At 35.3% G+C, this 22427-nt stretch overlaps 1 long non-coding RNA gene across 2 annotated transcripts; it reads left to right on the top strand.

The window, feature by feature from the left end:
• The first annotated feature begins 13286 nt into the window (after positions 1 to 13286).
• Positions 13287 to 16386, top strand: LOC132271760 (uncharacterized). Of its 2 annotated transcripts, XR_009469825.1 has the most exons (4): positions 13287 to 13469; positions 13584 to 14086; positions 15424 to 15484; positions 16070 to 16386. It is a non-coding gene; the product is annotated as an uncharacterized LOC132271760 (long non-coding RNA). The 2 variants fall into 2 exon arrangements; XR_009469824.1 differs by having other exon boundaries at positions 13289 to 14086.
• The last annotated feature ends 6041 nt before the right edge of the window (positions 16387 to 22427 follow it).

Genomic DNA, 22427 nt, shown 5'->3' on the forward strand with positions numbered 1-22427 from the left:
ATCGCATGTAATGGCAAGAAAAGGGGTTTTGAAAAGGTTTCTAAAAAGGGGAGTTTTATAAAAAGGAAAAGTATTATTCGAAAGGTGAAGTTTTCCTAAATTAAACCGGATTTCACGAGTCCGGGGCTAGTTTGACCTAGAGAGAGCGCGGATCGGTGTAGGGCGTGAAAAAGTTGATACTAGGTCCTTTAACGGTTGTCAGGCATTACCAGAATTGGAACTAGGGATAGCTATCAATCTCGCTTTAGTAAAGTCAGTTAGTGATTTTCTAAAAGTGAAAAGTGGATCGTTAGAAAGCAAGTATGGGGTAGGGTGCATTACATTTCATATCATGCACGTCATTCGTTGGAATGTGGTTGTTGGTTGATGGAAATGTTCGTTTATGTTATAGTATGATTTGAATTCCCATTGCATGACCCCGACTTCTTTTCCATCCCAGATATGTTACGTGTTTGAAAGGAGTCCAAAGCTGACGCCTTAGGCGACTTCTACTGAGCCGTTGTGCTAACTTCTTATTTTATTACATTTTTCAGGTCACGAAAAGAAAGTGGTGGACGACACTTCTCCACAAGTTTGAATGGGTTTAGTGGACTGTTTTAACATCTTTTGTATTAGTGATCTAATTTTTTTGTATTACCTTGGGATGACACATATATTATGTTTCGACCTTGGAATGAACCATAGTGCCCTTAGACGACCTCGGGTTCAGGTAAGGACCCGGTTAGCGATTCGGGCTCCCCCAGGTTCAGGTTGTTACAAATATATATATATATATATATATATATATATATATATATATATATATATATATATATATATATATATATATAGAAAGTTAGCACTTGTTAGCTGGCTAGCATTTACCTTTGATGATGCAGACAAAGACTCATTCTACCCATTTATCCTCTAACAGCTTAAAGCAATTATTTGCTGTGACCGACTGCAGTGATCCATTATGACACAGTAAATTACTAAATGTGACCGACTGCAGTGATCTTTTACGTGGTGAGGACTTTTGTTTCCAACCATAAAGATAACCTAGGACTATTTATTTATTTGGTTGTTTTGAAATAAAATTAAAATTTGTGCTAGATCATGTTTATGGTTTTTATTTGAACCCTTTTCATTTAAAGAGTTGAAAGAGAAAGATTGAGTATGGTTTTTGTATGAGTTTTTTTTTTGCATTTGGAGAGTTTTTTTTTTTTTTTAAAAAAAGTTAAATTCAATTAATAAGAAACAGAATAGTACAAGGCTAGCAATAGCTAACCAATGGACCATGGAAGCCTGGAGACACAACATATAACGGCCTACAATATAAGGCCCAGAAATGGAGCCCAAAATGAGGAACCCCACAATTGAAATGGTAAGACCGTTATTAGTCTACCACACAATTCAAATGGCCCAGAAACACAATATACAACGGCCCACAATACAAGGCCCAGAAATAGAGGTCGAAATGAGGAACCCCACAATTCAAATGGTAAGACCGTTGAGAGAAAAAAATGATTGATATGATTTTTAGTGGAATTGGGGGGCAAAATGAATTCATTTTGTCAACTGAGATTATGGTTCCAGTCCAAGTGCAAAGGTAAACAAGCAAATGAAGAAGAGAGATGCATTTTGGGAAGGGATAATTGGCTACAATAAGGGAACTAGACAACAGTTTTAGGCCTGTCAAGTTTGTATTTTGTTGTGTGTAACTTGTTTTGGTGATTGTAATTTATGGTATGATGATACAGACATGATCTGAGAGCAAAGAGCTTTCTTTTTCAATTGAAACTGGTATTGAAAATATAGAGCAATAATGAATGAGAACACCATTAACCCGGCAGGTAGCTGATGAGCAGTGAATATTACATATTCGAGCCCCTTAATACACGTATGTTAAGACCTAAAGTGATACATCTATCCTATTTTATATTGATTTATGTTTATTTCATGTTTTTAGGTGTTTTCTCAAAGAAGCAGTTAAAACCAGGCTTTTATGATGAAAAGAATAATAATGGAGTTTATCGCGTCGTTGCCGGTCATCCGAAGCAAGCCGAGAGTCAAAATGGTGAATTTTGGAAGAATTTAAGTTCAGAAGCTCGAGCTTGAACTTTAGAGCTCAAGCCTAACTTAAGGGTGCTCGAGCCTTTACCTAAAAGCTCGAGCACATGATGCGTCAGAATGTGAAAAGTTGATCCAAGCACCCAGGACCTCGTGCCAAGCCTCAGGGATCGAGCACTAACACCTATAGCTCGAGCCCATATCCTTAAAGCTCGAGCCCAACACCTTGGGATCAAGCACCATGAAGAGAGGATCGAGCACCATCAACAAAAAGACGTTTCAGAATAATTTTGTTCCCAGAGCTCGAGTCCGAGCTTTAAGGCTCGAGCACCACCACTTCAGGCTCGAGCATGGCTGAAAACTCTAAACCTGCTTCAGTATTTTGCACATAACTTTTTACTCGGAAATTCAAATTGAGTAAACTTAGCGGCTCTGGAAAGAAGACTCGAAGCCCGACGTTTTTGTCTCTAATATCCATCTAGGGATTCGTACTTGAAATGGGTCAAAATTGCTCAGGATCGAGGTATGTTCTTGGAGGCTCAAGCCTGGGACTCTAAAGCTCGAGCCTGGACGTCCTGGAAGTCGAAAATACATGCGGGAATTACCAAAAATCATCTTTCTTTATTTCCTTAAGAGCCCAATTGTTAGCAAAAGCTAGAAAACCAATCCAAAGGCTCGAGCACCACCACTTCGGGCTCGAGTATGGCTGAAAACTTTGAACCCGCTTCAGTATTTTGGGTATAACTTTTTACTCGGAACTCCAAATTTAGCAAACTCAGTAGCTCTGGAAAGAAGATTCGAAGCCCGACGTGAGTGTAAATACTAAATAGTTGCAGCAGTTAAACTAATATTTCTTTCCGAAACAAACATGGATGCAAAACAAAATAATTATAGACTGAAAAATATTAGTAGCAAGAGTAAGCCTGTACAAGATGAGAGAAAATGTTAGATTCTGAAACATAACAAACTGGAAATACCTCAAATTACAATGTCTAGGTAACATCAGTCAAATTAGATAAATCAATCGAAATGCAATCTGTTTGAATTTTTTTTATAAAAAAAACAACAATCAACATAAAACTAAAATTCCAAAAATAAAAAAACAACTTTGCTAAAAGAATATATAGATTACCTCAATAAGAATTGATATGATTAAGGTTCAAGGCAAATAATCTTGTGAGATCCTAAAAATGCATTGCCAAACAAGGAAGAATATGATTTAGAGAGAGAGAACAAAAAAAAAAAAAAAAGGTGAGGAAAGGTATTGTGTGTGTGTGTGTGTGTGTATATATAATGGTCAAAAGGTAAAGGTTGATGGTAATGAAGCGTCTCTTAGTATTAACTCTTGAGACTAAAAATAGGTAGCTATCAATCTCGCTTTAGTAACGTCAGTTAGTGATTTTCAAAAACTGAAAAGTGGATCGTTAGAAACCAAGTATGGGACAGGGTGCATTACATTTCATATCATGCACATCATTCGTTGGAATGTGGTTGTTGGTTGATGGAAATGTTCGTTTATGTTATAGTATGATTTGAATTTCCATTGCATGACCCCGACTTCTTTTCCGTCCTATATATGTTATGTGGCTCAAAGGAGTCCAAAGTTGACGCCTTAGGCGACTTCTACTGAGCCGTTATGCTAACTCTTATTTTATTACATTTTTTAGGTCACGAAAAGGAAGTGGCGGATGACGCTCCTTCACAAGTTTGAATGGGGTTAGTGGATTATTTTGACATCTTTTATATTAGTGATCTAATTTTTTTGTATTGCCTTGGGATGACACATATATTATGTTTCGACCTTGGAATGAACCATAGTGCCCTTAGACGACCTCATGTTCGGGTATGGACCCGGATAGCAATTCGGGCCCCCCCGAGTTTGGGTCGTTACAAATATATATATAGAGAGAGAGCACTTGTTAGCTGGCCAGCATTTACCTTTGATGATGCAGACAAAGACTCATTCTACCCATTTGTCCTCTAACAGTTTAAAGCAATTACTGAATGTGACCGACTGTAGTGATCATTTACGTGGTGAGGACTTTTGTTTCCAACTATAAAGATAACCTAGGACTATTTATTTATTTGGTTGTTTTGAAATGAAATTAAAATTTGTGCTAAATCATGTTTATGGTTTTTGTTTGAACCCTTTTTCATTTGAAGAGTTGAAAGAGAAAGATTGAGTATGGTTTTTGTATGAGTTTTTTGCATTTGGAGAGTTTTTTTTTTTTTTTTTCAAAGTTAAATTAAATTAATAAGAAATGGAATAGTACAAGGCTAGCAATAGCTAACTAATGAACCATGGAGGCCTGGAGACACAACATATAACAGCCCACAATACAAGGCCCAGTAATAGAGCCTGAAATGAGGAACCCCACACAATTCAAATGGTAAGACCGTTGAGAGAAAAAAATGATTGATATCATTTTTAGTGGAATTGGGGGGCAAAATGAATTCATTTTGTCAACTGCGATTATGGTTCCAGTCCAAGTGCAAAGGTAAACAAGCAAATGAAGAAGAGAGATGCATTTTGGGAAGGGATAGTTTGCTGCAAGAAAGGAACTAGACATCTGTTTCAGGCTTGTCAGCTTTGTATTTTGTTGTGTGTAACTTGTTCTGGTGATTGTAATTTATGGTGTGATGATATAGACATGATCTGAGAGCAACGAGCCTTCTTTTTCAATTGAAACTGGCATTGAAAATATAGAGCAATATTGAATGAGAACACCATTTACCCGGCAGGTAGCTGATGAGCAGTGAATATTGCATATTTGAGCCCCTTAATATATGTATGTTAACACCTAAAGTGATACATCTATCCTATTTTCTATTGATTTATGTTTATTTCATGTTTTTAGGTGTTTTCCCAAAGAAGTAGTTAAAACCGGGCTTTTATGATGAAAAGAATGATAACGGAGTTTACCGCGTCGTTGCCGGTCATCCGAAACAAGCCGAGAGTCAAAATGGTGAATTTTGAAAGAATTTAAGTTCAGAAGCTCGAGCCTAAACTTTAGATCTCGAGCCTAACTTAAGGGTGCTCGAGCCTTTACTTAAAAGCTCGAGCACATGATGCGTCAGAATGTGAAAAGTTGATCCAAGCTCCTAGGACCTCGTGCCAAGTCTCAGGGATCGAGCACTAACACCTAGAGCTCGAGCCCAACACCTTGGGATTGAGCACTATGAAGAGAGGATTAAGCACCATCAACATAAAGACGTTTCAAAAGAATTTTGCTCCCAGAGCTCAAGTCCGAGCTTTAAGGCTCGAGCACTACCACTTCGGGCTTGAGCATGGCTGAAAACTCTGAACTTGCTTCAGTATTTTGGGCATAACTTTTTACTCAGAACTCCAAATTAAGCAAACTCAGCGGCTTTGGAAAGAAGACACGAAGCCCAACATTTTTGTCTCTAATAGCCATCTCATAATTCGCACTCGAAATGAGTCAAAATCGCTCAGGCTCGAGGTATGTTCTTAGAGGCTCGAGCCTTGTACCTGATGCTCGAGCTTGGGACTCAAAAGCTCAAGCTTGGACATCCTGGAAGTCGAAAAAACATGCGGGAATTACCAAAAATCATCTTTCTTTATTTCCTTAAGAGCTCAATTGTTAGCAAAAGCTAGGAAACCAATCCAAAGGCTCGAGCACCACCACTTCGGGCTCGAGCATGGCTGAAAACTCTGAACCCGCTTCAGTATTTTGGGCATAACTTTTTACTCGGAACTCCAAATTAAGCAAACTCAGCAGGTCTGGAAAGAAGACTTGTTGCACGACGTGAGTGTAAATACTAAATAGTTGCAGCAGTTGAACTAATATTTCTTTCCGAAATAAACATGGATGCAAAACAAAAAAATTATAGACTGAAAAATATTACCAGCAAGAGTAAGCCTGGTCAAGATGAGAGAAAATGTTAGATTTTGAAACATAACAAACTGGAAATACCTTAAATTACAATGTCTAGGTAACATCGGTCAAATTAGATAAATCAATCAAAATGCAATCTGTTTGAATTTTTTTTATAAAAACAACCACAATCTACATAAAACTAAAATTCCAAAAATAAAAAAATAACTTTGCTAAAAGAATATATAGATTACCTCAATATGAAATGATATGATTCAGGTTTAAGACAAATAAACTCGCGAGATCCTAAAAATGCATTGCCAAACAAGGAAGAATATGATTTAGAGAGGAAAAAAAAAAAAAAAAGATAGTTAAGGAAGGGTATTTTGTGTGTGTGTATATATAATGGTCAAAAGGTAAAGGGTGATGGTAATGAAGCCTCTCTTAGTATTAACTCTTGAGACTAAAAATAGGTAGCTATCAATCTCGCTTTAGTAAAGTCAGTTAGTGATTTTCGAAAAGTGAAAAGTGAATCGTTCGAAACCAAGTATGGGACAGGGTGCATTACATTTCATATCATGCACGTCATTCGTTGGAATGTGGTTGTTGGTTGATGGAAATGTTCGTTTATGTTATAGTATGATTTGAATTCCCATTGCATGACCCCGACTTCCTTCCCGTCCTATATATGTTACGTGGCTAAAAGGAGTCCAAAGTTGACGCCTTAGGCGACTTCTGCCGAGCCGTTGTGCTAACTCTTATTTTATTACATTTTTTAGGTCACGAAAAGGAAGTGGCGTACGACGCTCCTCCACAAGTTTGAATGGGGTTAGTGGATTGTTTTGACATCTTTTATATTAGTGATCTAATTTTTTTTATATTGCCTTGGGATGACACATATATTATGTTTCGACCTTGGAATGAACCATAGTGCCCTTAGATGACCTCAGGTTTGGGTAGGGACCCGGTTAGCGATTCGGGCCCTCCCGGGTTCGGGTTGTTACAAATATATATATAGAGAGAAAGCGCTTGTTAGCTGGCCAGCATTTACCTTTGATGATGCAGACAAAGACTCATTCTACCCATTTATCCTCTAACAGCTTAAAGCAATTATTGAATGTGACCGACTGCAGTGATCCATTATGACACAGTAAATTATTAAATGTGACCGACTGCAGTGATCCTTTACGTGGTGAGGAGTTTTGTTTCCAACCATAAAGATAACCTTGGACTATTTATTTATTTGGTTGTTTTGAAATAAAATTAAAATTTGTGCTAGATCATGTTTATGGTTTTTGTTTGAACCCTTTTCATTTGAAGAGTTGAAAGAGAAAGATTGAGTATGGTTTTTGTATGATTTTTTTGCATTTGGAGAGTTTTATTTTATTTTATTTTATTTTTTTTAAAGTTAAATTTAATTAATAAGATACGGAATAGTATAAGGCTAGCAATAGCTAACCAATGGACCATGGAGGCATGGATACACAATATATAACGGCCCATAAGACAAGGCCCAGAAATAGAGCCCGAAATGAGGAACCCCACAATTGAAATGGTAAGGCCGTTATTAGTCTACCACACAATTCAAATGGCCCGGAGATACAATATACAACAGCCCACAATACAAGGCCCAGAAATGGAGTTCGAAATGAGGAACCTCACAATTCAAATGGTAAGACTGTTAAGAGAAAAAAATGATTGATATGATTTTTAGTGAAATTGGGGGGCAAAATGAATTTATTTTGTCAACTGAGATTATGGTTCCAGTCCAAGTGCAAAGGTAAACAAGCAAATGAAGAAGAGAGATACATTTTGGGAAGGGATAATTAGCTGCAAGAAGGGAACTAGATATCAGTTTCAGGCTTGTCAAGTTTGTATTTTGTTGTGTGTAACTTGTTCTGGTGATTGTAATTTATGGTGTAATGATACAGACATGATCTGAGAGCAATGAGCCTTCTTTTCCAATTGAAATTGGCATTAAAAATATAGAGCAATAATGAATGAGAACACCATTTACCCGGCAGGTAGCTGATGAGCGCTAAATATTGCATATTCGAGCCCCTTAATACGTATGTTAAGACCTAAAGTGATACATTTATCCTATTTTCTATTGATTTATGTTTATTTCATGTTTTTAGGTGTTTTCCCAAAGAAGTAGTTAAAACCAGGCTTTTATGATGAAAAGAATAATAATGGAGTTTACCGCGTCGTTGCCGGTCATCCGAAGCAAGCCGGGAGTCAAAATGGTGAATTTTGGAAGAATTTAAGTTCAGAAGTCTCGAGCCTGAACTTTAGAGCTCGAGCCTAACTTAAGGGTGCTCGAGCCTTTACCTTAAAGCTCGAGCACATGATGCGTCAGAATGTGAAAAGTTGATCCAAGCTCCCAGGACCTCGTGCCAAGCCTCAGGGATCGAGCACTAACACCTAGAGCTCGAGCCTACAGCCTCAAAGCTCGAGCCCAACACCTTGGGATCGAGCACCATGAAAAGAAGATCGAGCACCATCAACAAAAAGACGTTTCGAAACAATTTTGCTCCCAGAGCTTGAGTCCGAGCTTTAAGGCTCGAGCACCACCACTTCGGGTTCGAGCATGGCTGAAAACTCTGAACCCGCTTCAGTATTTTGGGCATAACTTTTTACTCGGAACTCCAAATTGAGCAAACTCAGCAACTCTGGAAAGAAGACTCGAAGCCCGACGTGAGTGTAAATACTAAATATTTGCAGTAGTTGAACTAATGTTTCTTTCCGAAACAAACACTGATGTTAAACAAAATAATTATTGACTGAAAAATATTACCAACAAGAGTAAGCCTGTACAAGATGAGAGTAAACGTTAGATTCTGAAACATAACAAACTGGAAATACCTCAAATTACAATGTCTTGGTAACATCAGTCAAATTAGATAAATCAATCAAAATGAAATTTGTTTGAATTTTTTTTATAAAAAAAACCATAATCAACATAAAACTAAAATTTCAAACTAAAAAAAAAAAGGTGAGGAAGGGTATTGTGTGTGTGTGTGTATATAATGGTCAAAAGGTAAAGGGTGATAGTAATGAAGCCTCTCTTAGTATTTACTCTTGAGACTAAAAATAGGTAGCTTTACTAGTTGGTTTCTTTTTGTTTGGCTCGCAAAGTGGTCTGAGGTCGCTAGCCAATGAATGGCTGACCTAAAACGCGGACGTGCCAGAGTCCTGATGGACTCGAATATTTCTTGCCAAACTATTTCTATCGGGTTGGGTCGCCAACCTAATGTGATTCAGGCGAAAGTTGGAGAGTAGGAATGACCCTCTTCTTAAGGTTGTTATTGCCTTTAAGAAAGGACTTTAAACATTCAAGATAAATATCAATTATAAGCAAATTAATTGAATAATAAATATACCCTAATTTGCAAATCTTTCTTCATTGAACTTGACTGATTACCATGATGAATGAAGTACAAACTCTTGATTGAAATGGCAACTAAAATATTAAATGCTGAAAGATGAACTAAATACTAAATTGATAGTGATAAACTGAACTTGAGCAAATTAAAACTAAGTGCTAAGTGATACGAATGCTAAAGGTTGAACTTTAGAAATGGTGCTGGACCTCCTCTTTGTGAAACTTGAGTGGGTATTTATAGAAGCCTCCATCTGGTGTTATCCCTTTCAAATCGTTTCTCTAGAAATTAATTGGTTGTAAGCTGAAAATGACTTCTCCTAACCATCTTGCTAAGCTGGTCAGGTTGACTGACTTGCACATCTCTCTATGGACAGATATAAATGTGTCTGACATAGTATTTTTTGACTAAATGGTGCATATTCTTTCATGCTTAATGATTTTGGTCTTCAAGCCGTTTTTAGCTCTATGCACCTGTCATGTCTAGCTTGATCTGTGCATTGGCTTTGAATCATTTGATTACTGACAATTCTGACCTTCCTCATTAGATGTAGGTGAGAACCTTCCATCTGTAGTTCTGAATCTCTGGACCTCTGACATAGTCAAGTCGTCATTTTTTATTTTCAAACTTTCTTTACGTTTCTAGACCTGACTTGTTGGGTTCTTAATATATTGGGATTCACAGCCGGTCTTCATTTGAATCATATCAAAGATTCTTCAAGTGATTATGACCTGAAGAAATATTAGATCCATCTTAATCTGAGCTTGTCCATCAATTGGGCGTACTCTCGATCATTAGTAGAGATTCTCGACCCTGGTTGATCGAGAAACTTTCTTAGGTCATAATGATTGAGAGATAAATGCCTGAGACTCCTAACCATGGCCATAGTTGGCTATGAGTCTTGGTTATAATCATAGTGACTAAGAATCTTGGTTGAGATTCAAGATCATGACCATTATGACTGAGAGTCTCATGATCATTGTGACTGAGAGTCTTGGTTGAGATTCATGATCATGACCATTGTGACTGAGGGTCGCATGACCATTGTGACTGAGAGAATCTTGATCATAACTGGTTATGAGACTTTGGATCATGGCCATAGTGACTCTGAGAGAATTAATCATGGCCGGTTATGAGCTCAAAACCTCATCTCAGTCTTAATGGCCTAAGAATTCCATTCTTTTTAATTTCCGACCTTAAATCTGATCACCATGATTAGAAATTAATCTTTCGCCTCGATGATCATGGGTTGACCCAAAGTTCAGGCCTCGTGATTTCTGACCACGTGGCCTAATTGCTTCGAATTATATTTTAGGTGTTAACACTTTTCTTCATAGCATTCGCCAGAGGTCCCTAAAGCTAATAGGACAATGATGTGCCCTTCAAATACCAATGGACAATGCCATTTCATATTCAGACTCATCACATGAAGAGAGGGAAAGTGTGTGTGTGAGAGAGTGTGTTTTTAGCCCTAGATTTTGATTTTTGAGTGCCTCAAAACATTGTTATTCATAAAAGAAAGAGTTGTTACAAGGTACTATCAAGGTTTTTAATAATTCGAATCTCATTAGAAGCATGTTAGTGAATAGAGAGATGATAATATGAGCAAAGAAATACATATTAATAGAGCATGCTAGTGAATTTGACTACTATATGTTAAAAATAATGTGCAAATTTAACAATATACAACAATATTTAACAACATGATTTTCTCTTTGATAACGAAGAATGAAGTTTGGGTTGTGTGGCAGTTCCATGTCAAATTGATAAAAGAAAAAGGTTGTCATGCATGCTTGATTTAATCATAAGATATTTAATAAATATGAATTGGAAATTTTTTTTTTTTTTTTTTTTTTTTTTTTTTTTTTTTTTTTTTAAGGCTATTTTAGTATATAATGCATTATCTTCAATTTTGTATACACCCTATCATTCAAGTTTTCACAGCAAATAGATATACCTCCCTTTTAATTTATAGTTGGGTGTTTATGTGTATCACGTTAGACTAACGTGAATATCTTAGTGTAAAGATTATATGTAAAGTACAAAATTTCGTTTATTTAACATAACCTATGGTTGAGGATTGGTTAGAAACGGTTAATAAACTGCATTAGATTACAATACATGCGTGAATGGGGATGTGTTGGTTTGACCATACAACACAACGCAGTGTAAGAATTCGTTTGGCGTTGCTGTTAGAAAAAAGAAGCGCTTTTGCAACTAGAGCGGTAAAAAAATTACATTTGGTGAAAAATATAATAGGTGTTTGATGACATGTTCTCTTTATAATTAAATTAATTTTACAATAATATCCTTAAATACAATATCAACTATATTTGATATATAATATTAACTTTATAAAAGAATGGCTGGGATTGTCTTTGTAAAAAATAAAAAAGGATAAAATTGTCTAAGAAAAAATAATTACCTAAAATATGCAACCACTACTCAAACCGCGGTTTGAAAAGTTCATAATTCTAACTTCATTCAAAATCTCTATCTCTAGTAATCTAAAATTGGTAACCATTAAATACCAAAAAGGCCTAAATGTAATTAGTCATGGTGAACCGAACTACAGTGGTGGTGGCACATCGATTGTTCACCATCAAGAATGCAGATGTTATTCTGGTGGTTAAAAATGGAGTCATCGTGGAGAAAGGGAAACACGATGCTCTGATCAATATCAAGGATGGTTTTTATGCCTCCTTGGTAGCCCTTTACATGAGCGCTTCATCTTAGTAATTTTTTCTTCTTTTCTTCTTTTTTTGTGTTTTCGGTTCTTCAAAAAAATTTGTGAAAGATTGCAATTATGTTGTTCTGATAATTATGTGAATATAAGTTGTTTTAGTATTTTACTAACCAGAAAAATAAAATAAAATAAAAAAGTTTGTTTTATGAGTTTGAGATACATATGAACTGGACTAAAAAGAACACAAAGAAGATGAAGAGCATTACCAAGCTCTCATAACAAAAGATGGTGATATTTGATGGCAAGTGCATTATTTTATGGTCTATTAATCCAGGTTTAAAGTTCCATTTTCTATTTCTATTACTAGGACTGTGTTTTTCTTTAAGTAGCTAATCATGCAGAAGAATACTTTTTCAGCTTACACGTTGCCTCCCAGCATATTTGGACTCTTGTTTCCAACCATAAACATAATCTTTTGGCTCAGTGGGTGAGGACTCAATTGGTTCGGGATAGATTTTTTTGGACCATGAGCTTTCCATAAGCTTGCTCTTCCGGGTAAATGAATAATAAAACCAGAATTTACAACACACAGCCTCAGTACCAAGAAAACATGTCAATCCATTCATAAATATATATATATATATATATATATATATATATCTATAGAGAGAGAGAGAACACTTGTTAGCTGGCCAGCAGCATTTACCTTTGATACTGCAGACAGTGACTCATTCTACCCATTTATCCTATAACAGCTTAAAACAATTACTGAATGTGACCGACTGCAATGATCCTTTACGACACAGTAAATTACTGAATGTGTCCAATTACAGTGATGTTTTACGAGGTGAGGACTCTTGTTTCCAACCATAAAGATAACCTAAGACGTTTACATCAATTTTTAGCTGGCCAGCATCATTTGAGTTCAGATGCTTTTAATTCAGATTTGAGTTCCTATAGCTGCTGCTTTTGATTCATAATCAACCACATGCATTTATTTATTTAGTGCTAAAAACACATGTATGGAAAATATGTTTCATTGGGAGATAGAAAGAGAGGTTTGTACAATTCAGGAAAAATAAGGGCCTGTTTGGTGGCTGCTTCTGCCACTTGTTTTTTGCTTTGGGCCAGTAACTGTAGCGAAATTTCTGCCCAAAGCATGTTTGATGAAATCTGCTACGCTTTCAAACACTGCTGAAACACTTCCATTATTGGGCCTATTTTTAGAAGCATCATTTTGATGCTTCTTGTTGCTTCCACAACTGTAGCAGTAAAATGCTTCTGCACTGTAGCCCATTAGTGGCCCAAATACTTGTAGCAATATTTCCAAATATTTGCCACAAATCTGAGAAGCAAACCGAGATCAACCCTCCCTAGGGCAATTCGGAGGCGATTCTACTGTGCACCGAGCTTCAGATGGTAATTTTTTCCTATTTCGTCTTCGTTCTTTTGCTTGGATCTAATCCTCTAAGCCCAAATTTCGCGAGTTTCACCTTCACAGGCAAAATAACCCAGGTACGTGTGTGTGTGTATATATATCTGTGTGTGTGTGTGTGTGTGGTTCATCTCTGTTCTTCTCTGAACTCTCGTCTTTCTTCTCCTCTCTTCCTTTTCTGAGCTCTAACACAGGTTCCCCTCTAGCGCAAATTGATCTTTTGATCAAATTCACTACCCGATCCCTAATAAAAAAACAAAAAAATTCACTATCCTTCTTCCTCCTAATCTCTCCTCAGTTTTCGCCTCTTTTTATCTAAAAAACCCTAGATTTATCTTTGTTAGATGTGCCCTCGTCTAACAAGTTTGGTGCAAAATCGGCCGGTCTGTTAACCTGAGCCCAAGAGGCACCTATTGGTCTCGTTAGGTCTGAGGCTTTTCATCTGAATCTGCCCGGGTAGTCAGCCAAACCCATCAACACCACCTTGAACCATCAACATCATCCACTTAGCTTACCTTGTTGATCCGTGTTCAAATGCTATCTCGTGAGGCGAAAGGATGGGATTGGGGCTCATAAACTAGATTACCCTTGTTCAGACTCCCTAAGATACGAAGAAGCGAAGTGTTTAAAAGTATCACAGCCATCACAGAACCTGTTATTTTCTCCATCAACAATAGATTGAAGCCCTTAAATCTCTGTAAGTTTCAAATCTTGAATCATATTTCTTCATCACTTCACAATTTGTTGTTTGTTCTTCTCAATTCTGAAACTTTGTAAATAATTGAGTTTTGCAATTTAGGCTTTTGATTTGCTTTTGAAAAATCTCTCATCATTCAGTCCTGTAGAAGAAAATACGTATATACATGTTATGATTATATGAGTTTAATGATATGTTGTATAAATATTTTTTCTTATAGATTTCAATTTTGTTGAAGTTATCATTTCGTGCTTGAATGAGTTGATTGGCAATTTGATATGATTTTTTTGCATAAGATTTCAGTCTACCTACTGATTATTTGATGGAGATTTGATGGAGATCAGTCAGTTGCCAAGAATAAACAAAAATAAAAGATAATAGTCAGTGATTCTATATTTCCAATTTGGTTTCTTTCATGCATGTTTAGTAGTTTATGGTTGTGACAAAATTTGGTTTATAGTGAACTCATTCTCTTCATTGCTTTTGAATTTGTAGAGTTCGGGATTTCAGCTTTTTCATACATTAATTTTAATGGCCTTTCTTCCTTTTTTCCCTTCTCTTTTGGTACTTATTTACACTTAGTGCTGCATATATCACTTAGGCTTTGTCGAGCCCAAGTAAACATCAAGTGAGCTATTATATTAGGTTTTTGGAGGTAAAAATTAGTGGTTGTATATATTAATGATGATTTTGAGATAATTCCTAGATATCTTTATAATGGTGTGATTCTTCAATGAATTGTGCATGGGTCGGTTACAGGGGCATTCCCTACTTCTTGTTTGTATATATTGTTCTCCCTTGTTGGGTTTGTACAGGTCTGTGGCCTTGCTATATATGAGTGTTTGATGCTATATAAATCGGTGTACATAATTAATCATTGAATTTTACTCTATTTATTATATTTTATTTGATGCAAAAAAGAATCAAATATAAAACCGTATTTAAAGTCTTAACAATCTATATACATGTATAGGGTTTGCAAAACAAGTCTGTGTTTTGTGTATATATATTTATGTATATGATGTGAACTATGTTTAGAATGCTTACAATTAGCTTCCCAACTGCTAGGTCCTTAATCTACCCCTCTTGTAACGACCCACAATTGCAGGAACTCTTACGTGAGTTTGTACTCTCAATCATTGAATCCAGGGTGGAGTATACAAACTCATGATGAGAGCGTACTATTAATACTTTATATGTGTGTATATAGTAGTGATCAATTAAAGAACAATATTAATACATAGTAAGGAGTCCTAAAAGAAATGTTTAATGCTGTTTGTCTTGATAAATTTTGAATGAAGAGGATCTTATGTCATACTGTGTTTTTGGTGAATCAGGTATCCAAGCGAAGCTGACAAGCATTTGTTGTCTCGGCAGACTGGTTTGTCCAAATATCAGGTACTCATTACCATCTTTTTGCATCAAATTTGATGTGTCATATTCATATTTGTGTGTGTGTGTGTGTATATATATACACTGATAATTCTGAACTACTTTGTCTTTTTTTTTTTTTTAGCTTTTTCTCTACTTTTGATTTTGAATTATATATTATTCGACTTGTTCTTTTATTAACTCTAGGGATTGTTGCTTCTTTGGGTACCATGTGAATGCATCCCACGTTTCCTTGCATGCACATAGCCGTGATATACATATAGTTGGTCATGAATGAATGAGAGAGATTATTTTGTATCTCTAATATGCATAATAGCAGTGAAAATTGAAGATATTGATTTGTTCTGTCCTGTTTTTTAGAAGATACTTCTCAAGAATTTTGAAAAACCCTTTTCTGGAAATCGACTGTTGTTTTTAATTAATTCAGTTTTCTGAACACTATTTTTAGAAAACTGTCAACGAAATGAATATTTGTAATTCTGTACTCTTTTTCTGTTTTCCAGTTATTATAGTCCACTAACCTATATATATATATATATATATATATATATTCCAATTCTAATGTTTGTATATGTGATATGGAATTTGCAGGTGTACTGGACAGTGAGTACAACAATGAGAAAATCATGGGTGATATGATGCCAAGTCCTGAAAAAGGCCTTCCAATTTGCCTTCATCGACGCTATATATATGATTGGTTTACAAGTTGAGGTTTAGGAAATAGATATATACCATATACTCCTTCAGTCCTTCTGTAATTGCCATATAAACAAATATATATATATTATTTTTCCTTCTGTAATTTTTATTGCAATAACTTCATAATTTTTATTGCAATGTTTTAGTGTAGTATATTGTAAATGTTCAACAAGAAATTTGAAACTTTTATTTCAGGAAACTGATGGTAACTTTATTGTGGTTAGATGATGTGTTTTCCCTGGGATTGTTTATAGGGAGGATTTATGGCCATCTTTTGTTAACATTGTTCATGCGCTACTCTGAGAAGCCAAAATAATGAAATAGCTTTTTCACTCCACGATATATGACTCTCTCTCTCTCTCTCTAAAATCACACACAATCTCTCTCTCTCTCTCTCTCTCTCTCTCTCTCTCTCTCCATTAAAGCTCTTTACACCCATTTCCCACCAAGACAATTCTTAAGATGATGGGTTGGATGCAATTATTTCAACACTACACTTATCCAAATCTTGATTTATACATGGTGTGATATTATCAAAAAAATGCCTTATTTTATTGTGAAGGTGACAAATAGGTTCAAATATTTTAAATAGTAGTAATAGGGATTAAAAAAAAATAAAAAAAGTTTCAAGATGTATTTTTCTCCTTATCCAACTCTCTATCTCTCTGTCACACACATATCATCATTTTAGCTTTGAAGAAATTAATTTTTTTTTTTCCAAATTTTTAATTCTCTCTCATTTTCTCTATTTATTAAAAATAAAAGTAATACCACTTATACAAATATTCTAAACTTTGAAATAGGAATATAATTTGATATTACAAACTATTCTAAATTTTAATGTTTGAACTTTAAATTGGATTTTTGTTGGTTGTTGAATAAAATTTTTACAAATTTTTTATATTATTTACATAATTTCATATTATTATAAATAATTTTAAATAATAAAATATATGAATACAAACCGTCATTGCCAAAAATATATTTTCACAATACTGACGTTACCAAACATATTTTTTATGACTTGTTTTTACTATTTTCACAATAGTGACATTACCAAACATGCTTCATTTTTTTGCTTCCGAAATATGGATGTTACCAAACATGTTTTTTTGTTTTTGCTTCTGAAGCATGGACGTTACCAAACATATTTTCATATTTTTACTTCCGAAGCATTGACGTTACCAAACATGTTTTTATGTTTTCGCTCTCTAAAATCTTACAACAAATAGACGTTACCAAACATGTTTCAAAACAGTATTCAACACACTCTAAATGCAAAAACATTAATTCTGCTTCGGGTCAAAGTAAAAGCACAAAGCAACTGTGGCTGCCAAACGAGCCCTAAGAGAAGAGGTTTTGTACATGCTGCTAAATCAGCTCTAATACACACATATTTTTATACAATATACATGTTTATATGCTCAAGCATGAATTAAAATTCACGAATTAAAAGGACTATTATCCTATTATTATTTCAGTAAGATGAAGGACACATCCCTCTTAATTCACGAATTAAAATCCACTCTAATACCAAGGCAAGGAAGCGCAAATTGGCTATGTAGCAAGTTTTGTTACTTTGGCACACAGTAGGCTCCAACAACACAACATACCCTTCGAAAGATTTAAAAATGACAGGTTCAATAGGCTTGAAACTGCTCGGCGTACAGCTTCTTCACTTCCTGAGCAAAAATTGACTTATCATAGTTGAATCTTAGCAGTTTGCCTAAAATATTGAAGCAAATCTCACCAAAATTTCCCACCCCTACCAAGCCAAAAACAAGAAAGGTATTTAGCTTACTTCAGGGAAACCAAATTTATTTTCTCTCTCTTTCAATTCTTAAAATGCAAAGAACGCTTACAAAAACCATAAAAATCATATAGCACAATTTCCATTTAATTTCACAACCAAACAAAGAAATAGAAAATCAACTGCAGGAGATCAAATTTTCTCACCTTATCGCCCCACAAGAACTTCAATAGCTGAGCCCTAACCGAACACATGCATTGTTAAGAACTTCACTAGCTGAGCCCTAACCGAACACAGTTGAGCTTCAATAGCGGCTTTAGAAAATCCCACGCTAATTCTGGGTTTTTCCAGCAGATAAACTGCTGCCATATAGTTTGAGAATTCTCAGCAATTATGACTGCTTAAGCTGCTACAAAATGTCTACAAAATGGCAAAAAAAATATAATGATGTATCAATACAAATATAAAAAATATATAAAAAAGTAGCTAGTTGACATGTTACTGGCAGAAACTAAAAAGATAATTACTGAGATTAATCTAGAAACTTCTTAGTTTGATGTCCACTCAAATGATCAAAACAACTAAAAACATTGAAGCCCTACTAACAGGGTAACATGATGTCTATTCCATTAAATTTCAAAATGATATAAACTCAGTTCCTAACAAGTTCAAAGAATATTTGAATTAGGGAGCAATTATTCCAAAATATGTAATATAAAGTAATTTAACTGCCTCACATCCTAACATATAGATTAAACCATAAGGAAATAGAAAAACATAATAAAATTCTAGACAACCATTCGGCACGTGTTATCCTATTCTTCAAGAAACCAGAAAATAGAATATTAAAAAAAAAAAAAAAAATAAAAAATAAAAGCTAACAATGGTTCTGCCATCCATTTTAAGAAGTGCATAATTTTCTCTTCTTTTTTTTTTTTTTTTTTTTTTTTTTTTTTTTTTTTTTTTTTTGGGAAAGCAAAAACACACTCATTATCTGTAATATGTCCCTAGTGGGACTAAAACTCTCAACCTCCCCTTTTGGTTCAGGCTAAGGAGTGTGTGTGTGTGTGGGTGGGGGTGTTTGGGGGAGAGAGAGATTGTACCATTGGGCTAGAGGCCCTTTGGTTGTGAAGTGCATAAGTTGCTACCATAGACACCTCAACAAAAATAAGTGTCATGCAAAGAACACATGAAGCATTAGTAACTAGATCAATAACAAATAAAAATGATTTTAACTCTAAACTACTAAAAAGTCACAAGCTCAATAGTGTTCTTTGTGCTACTAATAGATTACTGTGAAAGCTAGAATATTAGCAAAAGAATTCATCTAAATATTACAATACTTTCATATTTTCATCCGGCATTGCTAGTGATAGCGACTAATATTGAGTCTTAACTTGGTACCACATCAACACCTTTATAATGAGACTGAACATCATACGTTAAGGAGATGACAATAGGCCACTCAATAAAAAAATCTAGACACAGTTTGTCTCACTTTTCTATTTTCAGCTCAAAAGACTAGATGAGGTTCCAAGGGATCCCTTCATTGAACGGAGATGGATAGGAGCGGATGATGGTGCAGGAGTGATGGACTTCCATTGAATTTGAAACATTAAGTACAAGATATGATGATGAGTTTGTTTCGGTTCAGAAATAGGGAGAAGTGCTGCTGCTGTTGGCGCAAGAAAAGAAATCTATGTAGTTTGAAGAATTCACTGGGCTTTCACAACTCACAAAATATATATAATCATAAGGATTATATAAACGGTAGAAAGTGAACCTGTCCGGAGGGTATTTTCCACGAACAGAGCACTGATCCTTGTTTATTTGGAAATATACCACTCTTATGCTTCGATTTTCATAAGAGATCTCTTGGACATAGAATTTATATCCATTCAAGTCTAGAGTTGTGTGATTGTTCTCACAATCCAGTTGGTGGTGAACGTCACCGCAGCTACGAGGATGGCCTTTCAAGTGAAAAGGGTAGCTGATGTTACCAATGTCTCCACAAGAAAGGGAGCACTGTTTTCTCACTATTACTTGGGCAATATAAGCTTCAGGAAAAAGAGCAACTACAAGAGCCATAAGCCCAACTATACTACTAAATGCTCTTGACATCATATATATATATATATATATATATATGTGTATAATATGTGTGTGTGTAAATTCTTGCTTGTGGGTATTTGTATATGGCTGAGACAGACAAAGGATGAGATCAAAGACTGGTAGCGAGTTGGATGAAGATGAAGAAGATGGAATATTATTATATTCTATTACCTAGTGTAGCGCCAGGGTTTACTTATTAACAATATGTAGGTAATAGAATATAATAATATTCCATCTTCTTCATCTTCATCTTTGTAATATTCCATCTTCTTCATCTTCATCTTTGATCTCATCCTTTGTCTGTCTATTGTTAATAAGTAAACCCTGGCGCTACACTAGGTAATAGAATATAATAATATTCCATCTTCTTCATCTTCATCCAACTCGCTACCAGTCTTTGATCTCATCCTTTGTCTGTCTCAGCCATATACAAATACCCACAAGCAAGAATTTACACACACACATATTATACACATATATATATATATATATATATATATATGATGTCAAGAGCATTTAGTAGTATAGTTGGGCTTATGGCTCTTGTAGTTGCTCTTTTTCCTGAAGCTTATATTGCCCAAGTAATAGTGAGAAAACAGTGCTCCCTTTCTTGTGGAGACATTGGTAACATCAGCTACCCTTTTCACTTGAAAGGCCATCCTCGTAGCTGCGGTGACGTTCACCACCAACTGGATTGTGAGAACAATCACACAACTCTAGACTTGAATGGATATAAATTCTATGTCCAAGAGATCTCTTATGAAAATCGAAGCATAAGAGTGGTATATTTCCAAATAAACAAGGATCAGTGCTCTGTTCGTGGAAAATACCCTCCGGACAGGTTCACTTTCTACCGTTTATATAATCCTTATGATTATATATATTTTGTGAGTTGTGAAAGCCCAGTGAATTCTTCAAACTACATAGATTTCTTTTCTTGCGCCAACAGCAGCAGCACTTCTCCCTATTTCTGAACCGAAACAAACTCATCATCATATCTTGTACTTAATGTTTCAAATTCAATGGAAGTCCATCACTCCTGCACCATCTCCGTTCAATGAAGGGATCCCTTGGAATAAGTCAGGCTCCTGCAGCAGTTTATTTAGATCGCTACTATACATCCGCCATCATTTCCTCATTAACTTGCAGTGAGGATATGTGATGAATTCAGTGCTAAGATTCTTTATGCAAAGAGAACAATAAATGAAAGTAAAACTCAGAATTTATTAAACAAGTCAGGCTCATAGTAAATTTCTTGTGTTACAGCAATTATCCACGTCGCTGGATGAAAATTCTCACTGCAGGAATCACTCAATCTAGCAACCACACATGCACAACACTATCTTTCATGCACGGAAAAGTTTTTGGAAAAGAGTTACTAGCAGATCCAGGACATACAAGGGATGAGGGACTAATTTAAAGAAAGAGAAAACATGTGCAATAAATAAATAATAATAATAATTGATTATTGGAGATACAGCCTGAAAAACCACTAATCATTTGTTAGGAAGGTGGTTACTCAAGTTGTTCGGTTTTGGCCTGTGCAGCTTTCATCATTAACAGAACGCATCGGTAACTGAGATATTATATATAAATTTGGCAAAGCATTTTAATAAAGAATATCTAAGCAATCTTCACATGCTTTAAAGAACTATTGTGACAGCCATACAAAAAAAAACAAAAAAAAAAAAAACAGGGGAATCAGTTTTGGCATCACAAGTGAACACGACTACTCATTAATCAATCGCTCGATAATATGCTAAACATTGATCAGCAATAGATTTACATTCAACCGAACTCAAACATTGATTAGCAATAGACTTACTTTCAACCACACTCAGATCCATTATTATCAAGCCCTCAAGAGTAAATTCAAGACATGCCAGGGAATTTAAAAAATAAAAAATAAAAAACCCAAAGAACTACATAGGTTTCCTTCATGAATGTCATCCAATTCTTTAGTACATGAAAAAGATTCCACATTTGATCATGAAGAGGAATCCACATTTGACCAAACTTAATTATCAACAGGCAACCTCAAGAAACTACCATGTAACTACCAATCCAGCAAGGCTACTTGGCGGCTGGCGCAACCCAGTAAGGCTCTTTCATCATACGCTGAAGGTAACAAACTGTGACAAGTTTGAGAAATGTCATCGACACACCAAACACTAGAAAAAAAGATTGATGAAAAATATACAGACTACGAAAAAAGAACAGAAAAAATAAGACAGAGAGAGTTGTCAGGATTCACCATTTTTGCACGACAAGATCTGGTTCTCTTGCGATTAGGGTTTAAGAACGTCGAAGCGCAAACCCTAAAAACTATAGCAGCCCCAGTCGTGCTCGAGAAAAGTTTGATTATATATTAGGTTATTAAATGCTTGG

This window comes from Cornus florida, unplaced genomic scaffold (genome assembly GCF_030987335.1).
Source record: "Cornus florida cultivar Cherokee Brave unplaced genomic scaffold, ASM3098733v1 CherokeeBrave_3.0.0_Hap2_Chr08, whole genome shotgun sequence".
NCBI lineage: Eukaryota > Viridiplantae > Streptophyta > Magnoliopsida > Cornales > Cornaceae > Cornus > Cornus florida.